The sequence below is a fragment of the Lepidochelys olivacea genome (assembly GCF_965140295.1).
Source record: "Lepidochelys olivacea isolate rLepOli2 genome assembly, chromosome: 3".
NCBI classification, from domain to species: domain Eukaryota; kingdom Metazoa; phylum Chordata; order Testudines; family Cheloniidae; genus Lepidochelys; species Lepidochelys olivacea.
In genome coordinates, this window is record NC_140413.1 from 11071190 (window position 1) to 11082305 (window position 11116).

An 11116-nucleotide genomic window follows, 5' to 3' on the forward strand; every position below is an offset into this window, starting at 1 on the left:
TATTTAACTGATCCCATGGCATCAGTAGTGTTGTCTGAATAACTGGCCATCTGGAGATGCAGGTCAAAAAAATAAGGAAAAAAACAGTTTTGAGTAGCCCCCCCAAAAATGTTTACAAATTTTCAGTGAACTGAAATTAAAAAAAAAGATTTGTTTCAATGTTGAGGTTTTTAAATGTTTTTAAATAAAATGGAAGGAAATTCCAAAACAGAAATGTCTTTCCAAAATGAAAAGTTAAAAGGTTTAATTTTGGAGATGCTGAAATGACCATCTTAACATTTCCAACTTTTTTTTTCTATTTCTGATAAAAAAAATTGCTGAAATTGTTTCAAATTGATCAATTGACCTGTATCTGCATTTTTTGAGGAAAAATGATTTTGCACAAAAATTTTGCCCAGCTTGCGTGTTTAATGGGATTAGACCCACAGAAGCCATGAGAACACAAAGAACTCAGTGTGACTTGCACATTGTTCAAGTTATATAACATATAGACATTGCTAATGGAAATTCACACTGCAGATTGCAACATTTTGGTCACATACTTCAGTGAAATCTGCAATAACAGAGGTAATCAACCTGCTCTGCAAAAGGTTAGGCATGGTTATTTATTGACAAAGCACCCATGCATCAACATTTCCTAATCCCCAGAGCCTTATAAAGACGGGGAATCCATTATCTTCTTCTAATGAACTTTAGTCTCAATTGGTCTTTGAGTCTCTTCTCTCCAGTGAAACTAAGATCCCAGCCAATCTTCAGACATGAAGATCCTTTACCTGCTCTTTGCTGTTCTGGTCTTCCTTTTCCAGGCTACTCCAGGTGAGATGTACAATACATGATAAGGAGGATGAAAAGGGATGTCAATGTGAATGGGAAAGATAAAGTAAGGAGCTAATGATAGACTAAATCCTGATCCTCACATCGAGTTCAGGGTTAGTGCAATATTGAGGACAGTATATTTAATAGCTTTTGATTTCATTAAAAGACATCTGCACCCAGTTTACTGAAAGGTTCTTTGGAAAGAAGCCCAACTCAGCAGAGATAAACTCAGACTATAATTTACAATAGATATTTTAATTACATTTGTCAGCCTAAAACAGACAGTGGTTGTCTTTTTTGAGGTACTCCATGAATCCCTAGAGTAACTACATGAGGAGCAGATATACCCTGTAGTCTAGCAAGCAAAGACAAACACAAGATCCAAAGGCCGGAAGTTGAATCTTGACCATTTCAGACTGGAAATAAGGTACACATTTTAAAATGAGGGTAACTAACTACTGGGACAGATTGCCAGTGGATGTGGTGGATTTTCCATCACTTGAAATTTTTAAAGTAAGAAGGTATCAGTTAAAGTCAGTCAAGAAATTTTCAACATAACTTTTTTCTTTTAGAAAATGCTAATTCATCAAAATCAAATCTATTTGCAGGGAAACATTTTGAACAACATTTGACAAATTTCCCACTTAGACAAAAAACGGGGGGCGGGGCGGGAAGCGGTTTGAAATGGTCAAAATGGGAATTTTGACAGTTTATAACGCAAAAAGTTCATTTTGGCGGTCTAAATGAATTTTGGTTTCAAAATTTATGCTAATTTATAGTTTAAAAAAATAGGAAAAGGTCAAAATTGCAATAAAATGTTCCAAAATTATCAAAATAAGATGTTTCAATTGACCTGATCTGACTTTTTGTTTTAGCTTTTCAATTCAGGGAAAGTTTTAAGATTTTGACTTTTCATCCTGATTTGGAACAGGAAGTTTATTTCAAAATCTTGAAAATTCTCACAGGATGGGAAAACTGTTCCCTGACCAGCTGTAACATTAATTAGATTGAGGTAACTTGATCTAATATCACATCTTTAAATCTTAGTCTACACAAGGCTTTCATGGTATATAGCAAAGGAAATCCGTGAAAGGGCATGAGCACCATCCTTAAACTTCTTATTCTGTAGTATTTATAGCTAGTGGTATATTTTGCCATTCAGGATATACTGTACAGCAATTGTTATAGTACGGGACAATCAGTATTCAGGCTGATGCCAGTAATGCCATGTTTGGAAGCTGGTACTTGGGGGAGAGAATATGAAATCACAGCAGCCTTCATGGCAGCAAGTCAGTTTCCCCCGATCCCCTTTCCTTGTGCATAGGTAATGTTGGCAGTATGGACTGAACGTGGTGTCTCTGGATTTTAACAGCTGAGATTCTGCTGCCAGAGCAAAAAGAGCATCATTTGTTAGCCAAGGGTGTAGCAACCTCTATCTAAGACTCGGCCACCACAAAAAGTGGACAGAACACTACATAGAGTGGGTCACGCTGGAACAAAGGACCCGTCTATATTTGCAACTACAGTCAACAGCTCATTAGCCTGCAGGTTTCTGTCTGGTCCAATCCTGGGGCATCAGGCAGACTATGCACACCACTCCCATGGTTCCTTAAAAAACAGAACGCCGCAGGGCAGTTTTGTAGTGGACAAAATAAATGCAGTGGAAACACTGGATTTGTCCAGGAGTACCTGTGCTAATCCCTCCGTGAATGGGCTCTACTGCTGAAATAGCTCCCTACATTTTCCCTATGTTTATGAGTGAAAACTGAGAAGCTAACAGACTCTTCTTCACTCAGGTGTTGCTGATATGGGTCCTCCTCCTGCTGACACTCTGGCCTGTAGAGCCCAAGGAGGTTTCTGCCATTTAATAAACTGTCCCCCAGTCTTTTCTATCTCAGGAACTTGCCACGGTGGACAACTGAAATGCTGTACAAGGTAAAAGGCTGACTGAGCTGTGGAAAGCCACTAGAGGGCAAAGCAGCCATATAGAAATAGTTAAAGAAAAGGATTACTTGTGGCACCTTAGAGACTAACCAATTTATTTGAGCATAAGCTTTCGTGAGCTACAGCTCACTTCATCTGATGCATACTGTGGAAAGTGTAGAAGATCTTTATACACACAAAACATGAAAAAATACCTCCCTCCACCCCACTCTCCTGCTGGCAATAGCTTATCTAAAGTGATCACTCTCCTTACAATGTGAATGATAATCAAGTTGGGCCATTTCCAGCCCAAATCCAGGTTTTCTCACCACCTCCCTCCCCCCCCCCCCACAAACCCACTCTCCTGCTGGTAATAGCTTATCTAAAGTGACCACTCTCCTTACAATGTGTATGATAATCAAGATGGGCCATTTCCAGCACAAATCCAGGGTTTAACAAGGACGTCTGGGGGGGGGGGGGTTAGAAAAAAAACAAGGGGAAATAGGTTACCTTGCATAATGACTTAGCCACTCCCAGTCTCTATTCAAGACTAAGTTAATTGTATCCAATTTGCAAATGAATTCCAATTCAACAGTTTCTCGCTGGAGTCTGGATTTGAAGTTTTTTTGTTGTAATATAGCAACTTTCATGTCTGTAATCGCGTGACCAGAGAGATTGAAGTGTTCTCCGACTGGTTTATGAATGTTATAATTCTTGACATCTGATTTGTGTCCATTTATTCTTTTATGTAGAGACTGTCCAGTTTGACCAATGTACATGGCAGAGGGGCATTGCTGGCACATGATGGCATATATCACATTGGTGAATGTGCAGGTGAACGAGCCTCTGATAGTGTGGCTGATGTTATTAGGCCCTGTGATGGTGTTCCCTGAATAGATATGTGGGCACAGTTGGCAACGGGCTTTGTTGCAAGGATAGGTTCCTGGGTTAGTGGTTCTGTTGTGTGGTATGTGGTTGCTGGTGAGTATTTGCTTCAGGTTGGGGGGCTGTCTGTAGGCAAGGACTGGCCTGTCTCCCAGGATTTGTGAGAGTGTTGGGTCATCCTTCAGGATAGGTTGTAGATCCTTAATAATGCGTTGGAGGGGTTTTAGTTGGGGGCTGAAGGTGACGGCTAGTGGCATTCTGTTATTTTCTTTGTTAGGCCTGTCCTGTAGTAGGTGACTTCTGGGAACTCTTCTGGCTCTATCAATCTGTTTCTTCACTTCCGCAGGTGGGTATTGTAGTTGTAAGAATGCTTGATAGAGATCTTGTAGGTGTTTGTCTCTGTCTGAGGGGTTGGAGCAAATGCGGTTGTATCGCAGAGCTTGGCTGTAGACGATGGATCGTGTGGTGTGGTCAGGGTGAAAGCTGGAGGCATGTAGGTAGGAATAGCGGTCAGTAGGTTTCCGGTATAGGGTGGTGTTTATGTGACCATCGTTTATTAGCACTGTAGTGTCCAGGAAGTGGATCTCTTGTGTGGACTGGACCAGGCTGAGGTTGATGATGGGATGGAAATTGTTGAAATCATGGTGGAATTCCTCAAGGGCTTCTTTTCCATGGGTCCAGATGATGAAGATGTCATCAATATAGCGCAAGTAGAGTAGGGGCATTAGGGGACGAGAGCTGAGGAAGCGTTGTTCTAAGTCAGCCATAAAAATGTTGGCATACTGTGGGGCCATGCGGGTACCCATAGCAGTGCCGCTGATCTGAAGGTATACATTGAGTGGTCACTTTAGATAAGCTATTACCAGCAGGAGAGTGGGTTTGTGTGTGTGCGGGGGGGGGGGGGGGGGGAGAAAACCTGGATTTGGGCTGGAAATGGCCCAACTTGATTATCATTCACATTGTAAGGAGAGTGATCACTTTAGATAAGCTATTGCCAGCAGGAGAGTGGGGTGGGGGGAGGTATTTTTTCATGCTTTGTGTGTATAAAAGATCTTCTACACTTTCCACAGTATGCATCAGATGAAGTGAGCTGTAGCTCACGAAAGCTTATGCTCAAATAAATTGGTTAGTCTCTAAGGTGCCACAAGTACTCCTTTTCTTTTTGCGAATACAGACTAACACGGCTGTTACTCTGAAACCTGTCATAGAAATAGTTGTCACTCTGCCATCATAATAACACAGGCTCCTATTTCCATAATTAGGAGGTGAATCTGGTGTGCAGGGAGGCTGTGCGTAGAGGGAGGATGACTGTGTGTGTAGGGTGGGTTTGTATTTAAGGAGTGAGTGTGTAATTGGGTTTGATCACTGGATGAAATTTTTCATTCATAATTTGAATTCTGGTAAGAAAAGAGGTTGACATTTTCGACAATGGTTGTGTACATTTCTCTGTTTTTTTTTCACATGCCGTTCAAAACGTTTTCCAAAAAAAAAAAAGAAAAAGAAAAAAGGGAACAATGTCCACAAAACATTTGCATTCCTCCCCACCCCACCCCCTGTTTTTTGTTTGTTTGCTTTGACCTGGTCTATTAAGGAATATGTGTTTGGGTTTTTTGGCAGGTGGGAGCCTGGAGATGTGTGTATTTGTGTGGCTAGGGAAGTGTGTGTGTGTGTGAACATGGTGGCTGAATGAATGTCTGAGTGAATTTGGAAATGGGTGGAGGCAGCAGGATATTTATTTCACGCTTCTCTTTGAAGATGAATTTCTTACAGTACTGGGAATTTCCCTGGTGAGCAAAACATTCCTTTCCCCTGTGGTTTTAAGTTGTTTCCTGTACACCTTTAGGGATCAGCTTTAATTTGATAAGATAAAAGTTTATCCACCTTGCAATTTGCTTCCTAGTAGTTTTGTTTAATTATTTGACACTCAGGGCTATGATTGTCCATTAGAAGTTCAGATAGGGCCTGCTGAATTCAATGGCAAAACTCCCACTGGCTTCAGTGGAAGCAGGATAGGGCCCTACATCTTCCCACTGTAGCAGACATATATTTACATGTTTCATCAGAGCAAGAGATACTGAGGCAGATCCTCAGGAGTAAAAGGTGTAGTGCCATTCCAGTCAATGGAGTGACTGATTTATATCAGCTGAGCAGCTGGTGCTTTATGGGTTTTTCCAGCAACCATATATCATGATGTTAATTTACTGTAAGGCATCTGGCAGGCAAAAAAAATATGGTCAGATCGTCCCCAAGAACGGGATTAAAGGCATCCCATGTAGTGCTGTGGGAAACTACATCGACACCATTTAAGACAAGGCACTACCTTGGTCCTTGACATAGTCTATAACCCCCATCCTCTCATATGAATAAACAGGGATAAATCAGCATAATTCCATTAATAGAATGGTGATAGCACAACATATCAAAGACCAAGATGGCAGCTATGGTGCTATCATGATTTATTCCAGCTCAGGATCTGGCCCATAATGGTGGCAGGGTGAAATGCAGAAATCTGACCAAAGTATTAAAAAAAAAAAAAGGTGACAGATGGGTGTTAAGAAGAAGGGTGGATCCGAACCTTCGAGATTACACTTCCATGAAATAACTCATCGCTTTTTATCCTCATAGGATTCCAAGAGCATAAGAAGATCATTTTGGGGGCCAATAAAAGCAGTAACAGTCTTACTGCCAGGAGGAAATGTTTTTGATCAACTCATCCTTGCTCTAAGCTCTCCTGCAAATGATCATTAAAATAAGTTGCCTAAAAAATATCCTGTTTATACCCACTGTCTAGACATCAATCAAAGCCTTGGGGCTACTCCTGCTTGCATGCATCTTCCAGCCTACCTCTCAGGGAGGTTTTGAATATTAATCAGCTTGTGTAGCACTTTGGAGATGTGCAGTATAACATACACACTCACTATTATTTTATTTGCAAAAAATAAAGGATTTATTAACTCACTATCAGTGATCTCTCTTTTTTATTTATACCAGCCATGAGGTTGTTTTATAATATGGATGCAAAAGTTCACTGACTCAAGCATGCCTCATAGACAATTGATTCTAAATCCAAAATGAAAGAGTTTAGGATTTCCCCAGAGAAGAACCTAAGTGACAGTCCATCCTGATGTTCTTATTCCACCAAAACTCCAATTGATATTGATGAGAGCAATACTGTTGCCACCTCTGAGGTCCAAAAAACCCAGGACATCTGGGATGATCCTGAGCCCATAACACTGGCCAGCTGTTGGTGTGTACTGAGCACCCTGACAGATTTCCTGTGACAGCTACCTCAGAAAAAGGGTGATCCTGGGCAAACCTAGACATGTGGCAACCCTAGAGAGCAAATTCTTGGGGACTTTTGCCTAAATAAGACTGCAAGCTTGGGCCCAAGTGAGGTCATGGTGCTGTAGTGTCCAAAATGTGCGCTCCATCCCTTGCTAGTGATTGATCCAGCTTACTTGTGCTTTCAGCTAACAGGTTTACCTTTATCACAAGCAATAGAAATCTGTGCTTTGGAGCTAAAGACCCTAGATTCAAGCAATGGGCGGGGATTGGTACAGCAGCATGGAAACCTTAACAAATGGTAAGACCCAGACACAAGTCTTTTTAAAACAAATAAAGTTAACATCAAAAGAACATGGTGCGTGCAGCCTACTGGTCTGTCTCTCCAGCCCAGGAAGCACAGATGGCATGATCAAAGTCTGGACCAGGGCTTCCTTTATTATTCAAACACAAAACAAAGCATTTCCCTTAACCAAAGCAGGCCTTTCCCCACACTGAGGCCTGCTACAAGAGCCAAGCTCCTTCTTGCAGCCCTTTCCTCCAGTTGAGCCTCTTGCTGGCTTTAGAATACATAAGAACATAGAACATATGAACACAAGAATGGCCACACTGGGTCAGACCAATGGTCCATCTAGCCCAGTACCCTGTCTTCCAGCAGTGGTCAATGCCAGGTGCTTCACAGGGAATGAACAGAACTGGCAATCATCAGGTGATAAATCCCCCGTTGCCCATTCCCAGCTTCTGGCAAACAGAGGCTCGGGACACAATCCCTGCCCATATTGGCTAATAGCCATTGATGGACCTATCCTCAATGAACTTATCTAGTTCTTTTAAAAACCATGTTATAGTCCTGGCATTCACAATATTCTCTGACAAAGAGTGCCACAAGTTGACTGTGCATTGTATGAAGAAATACTGCCTTTTGTTTATTTTAAACCTGCTGCCTATTCATTTCATTTGGTGACCCCTAGTTCTTGTGTTATGAGAAGGAGTAAATAACACTTCCTTATTTACTTTCTCCACACCCATCATGATTTTATAGACCTCTATCATATCCCCATCATATACACAGTCATGGCTGAATGAAAGTGATCACAACACATTCGTACGTCGCTGACAGCTGCAATAACGGGGAATGAAATCATTATCCAAAGACACGTTTTTTTTTTAAAGACAAGGCCCTCAAACCTCAACATTTCACGATCCCAGAGCATCATAAAGACATTGACTCTCCGTCTTCATCAGTTCAAACACCTCAGCCTGCATCCGTTGTTGGATCCCTTCTCCAGCAAAGCTAGAACTCAACCAGCTATCAGCCATGAGGCTCCTTTTCCAGTTCTTTGCTGTTCTCTTCCAGGCTGATCCAGGTAAGGTGTAAAACAAAGGATCAGGAGACTAAAATGGCATCTTGTGTATGTCAATGAGGAAGATAAAATAATTATGTATTGAGGGACCAAATCCTGATCCTCAAGCTTTGTTCAGGACTGCGGTAATCAGAGTAGTTTACCAAAGACAAGGCTTTGCCACAATCTGTAAGTACTTTCACAGGGAAAAGATACCTAATACTACATGGTTTTTTAATCTAGCAGACAAAGGAATAATAAGATCCAATGTCTGGAAGCTGAAGTCAACACAAATCAAACTAGAAATAAGATATTTTTTTTAACAGTGAAGGTCGTTAACCCCTAGAACTGATTGCCAAGGGAGGTGGTAAATTCTCCTGCCATTGAAGTCTTTAAATCAAGTCTAGATGTCTCACTAAAGTATATGGTCTAGTTCAACCATAAGCTATTGGGCTGGATGGAAGAACCAGTGGGTAAAATTTAATTGCTTGGGTTAAGCAAAAGGTCAGACTACTTGATCACAGTGACCCCTTCGGGCTTTAAAAATCTATGAATATATAGTACTGTGGGCAATATAGGCAAGAGATTTGTACTGCATTAAAAGAAAACTAGGACACCTTCAGTCGGAAAGTTCTGATAAGGAGAAACTTCTTGGCACAAAGAGATACTGAGTTTATGTAGAGTCCACTATAAGACCTGCACACCATTTAATTCCCACTTAATTCTGTAAGTCCTCAAAATAGGGCATTAGTGGTCCACAGGCCTCGTGCGACCCTGCACAGGGTTGAAAATCACCCTTGAAGAACAAGTTATGATGTGAGTAAGAACAACAGCCTCTCATTTGGCTAATGCACCGAGGAGTGAACTGAGGACCTCCTGAGCTAAAAGCATGAATAACCACCTCTGTAGCGTGGGCCTGTAACAGCTCATAGCCTCTGTGGAATGGCACCAAGGGGACTTCCACTCACCAGTGGGTTACATAAGACTTGTTAGTCAGGTGTTAGACATTGACAAAGGTGCATTAGACGGAATTACTGCATGGGGCCAGGGGGCAGCATTGCTTTACAGAGTGGGCCATGTCCTCAGCTGGTGTAAATTGACACCAAACGAGCTGTACCAGGTTCCATCATGAGAAGTTCTGGCCCCCAGATTTCCTCTTCGCTTGCTATTTTATGTTTAATTTATTGTGGTTCTTGCAAAACTTGAGCCTGAAAGACACACAGAGAGAGAGAGAGAGAGAGCGAGCAAGAGCGCTTGCCTTCCTTATCTGAGGGTTAGGGCAAGGAGAGCAGCCACTTTCAGAAGGGTGGTACTTTTTGCCAGGTAGCTGGGTCACCTGTTTAAATTCAGGTGGGAATTCTCTGTCCTCAGATGTTGCAGTTGGATAACTGTGCTGAATTTGACCAGGAATATCTGCATCCACCATTCAGTTGCTGGGTACTTATTGCACCTGTACCTCTGAAACTGAACGTCATAATTTACCTGGCTTTATGGATATAAGCAAAAAATCAGAGTTTCTTTTGTCTCTGCAAGAGACCACCTGCCTGAGGGCAATGCTTCCTGTCCACACTGCATCTCTGGGAGATGTCCCTTCACTTCTAAAGCCATTGGCTCCTGCTTCAATGGAAGCCTAAAATGCTTTTCTCTTGGGCTGGGAAGAATCTGGTGAGCTGGAGAAAATCCAAAAGGGAAAGGATCAGTGGGTGATAACAAGATTTGTTATTATCCTTTTAATAAAAGGAAGAGTAGCTGTGAAATTTGCTTGTATGCATGGGGATGGCTGTTTCCAGCCTTCTCTGTAGAAATCCCTTTATTTAATTCAATGACAGTGGGAAGAAATTAAATACACAAATTGCTGTTGCATGTTAAATCCATGCACGGGGATTGAGATCACTGAGACCTGTGCACCTCTATGTGTCACACACAAAGCACACCCGGATGTATCTTTGTCTGTTTCACGCATGTTCCTTATCCTCTCTGGCTGTATTATTCTCAGATGAGTTTGTTCAGTCACAGTTTGGCGGTCCATGCGGCTAAATATGGAATAAAGTTATCACTCTGACTTTCAATTCTCCTTTGGCTCTGCTCTTGAAATGTATGTATAGGACCTTCCCAACACTCGCACTCCTGTTATTGGAAACATTCGCCAAAGGCCCGGCTTGAGGCTCTTCAAAGTTGCTGTTTCCAGTCTTTCGTGACTGCACTTTCACAGCTATGGTTGGTCATCTTTGGTCTCACGTATATTGTGCAACATGCAGTATGCACTGGTAACGTAAAGCAGGTAACGCTATTAGCCTCAAGCAGTGTCAAAAGGCACAACCCTTTCCAACTTTGACAGGCATGTTCCTCAGGCAGCCTAGAGGTACTCAGGGCAAAATTCAAAAGCTCCTTTCTCTGTCCTGGTTTTCAGTAGATGGTTCTATAAGCAGGGCTGGTAGAGATTTTTGGATGGAAAAAAATGTTCCCACTGGAAAATGCGGTTTCACCAGAATTGAAATTTTCTGTGGGAACATGTTGATTTTGATTAAAATCTTTGATTTTTCACAGGGAAAAATTAGACTCAGAATGAAAATTCAAAGCAAAGCAAAATATTTCATTAAATTTCAATCTGAATGTTTCATTTTAAAAAATTTAAAATCGAAAGGTAAATTTTTGGTAAAGATTCCATTCCAGAGGGGAGAGGGAGGAGACTGGGGACCCAGATGGCTGTTGGGGCCAAACGCAAGGAGCACTTGGACAGCAGCTCTGAGACATGGCCCTCCCTGCCCCCAGCATGTCTGGGTGCCTCCTGAGAAGATGGCTTCACAGACAACCCATTCCCTCCCCCTGCTGATGCAGCTTCCTTCCTCACAGTGGGGGCAGGAAGC

General features: G+C 41.9%; 1 long non-coding RNA gene across 1 annotated transcript; it reads left to right on the top strand.

Moving 5' to 3' along the window:
* The first annotated feature begins 676 nt into the window (after nucleotides 1–676).
* LOC311518817 lies at nucleotides 677–6583 on the top strand. The gene is made up of 3 exons (XR_014711122.1): nucleotides 677–816; nucleotides 2613–2751; nucleotides 6250–6583. It is a non-coding gene; the product is annotated as an uncharacterized lncRNA (long non-coding RNA).
* The last annotated feature ends 4533 nt before the right edge of the window (nucleotides 6584–11116 follow it).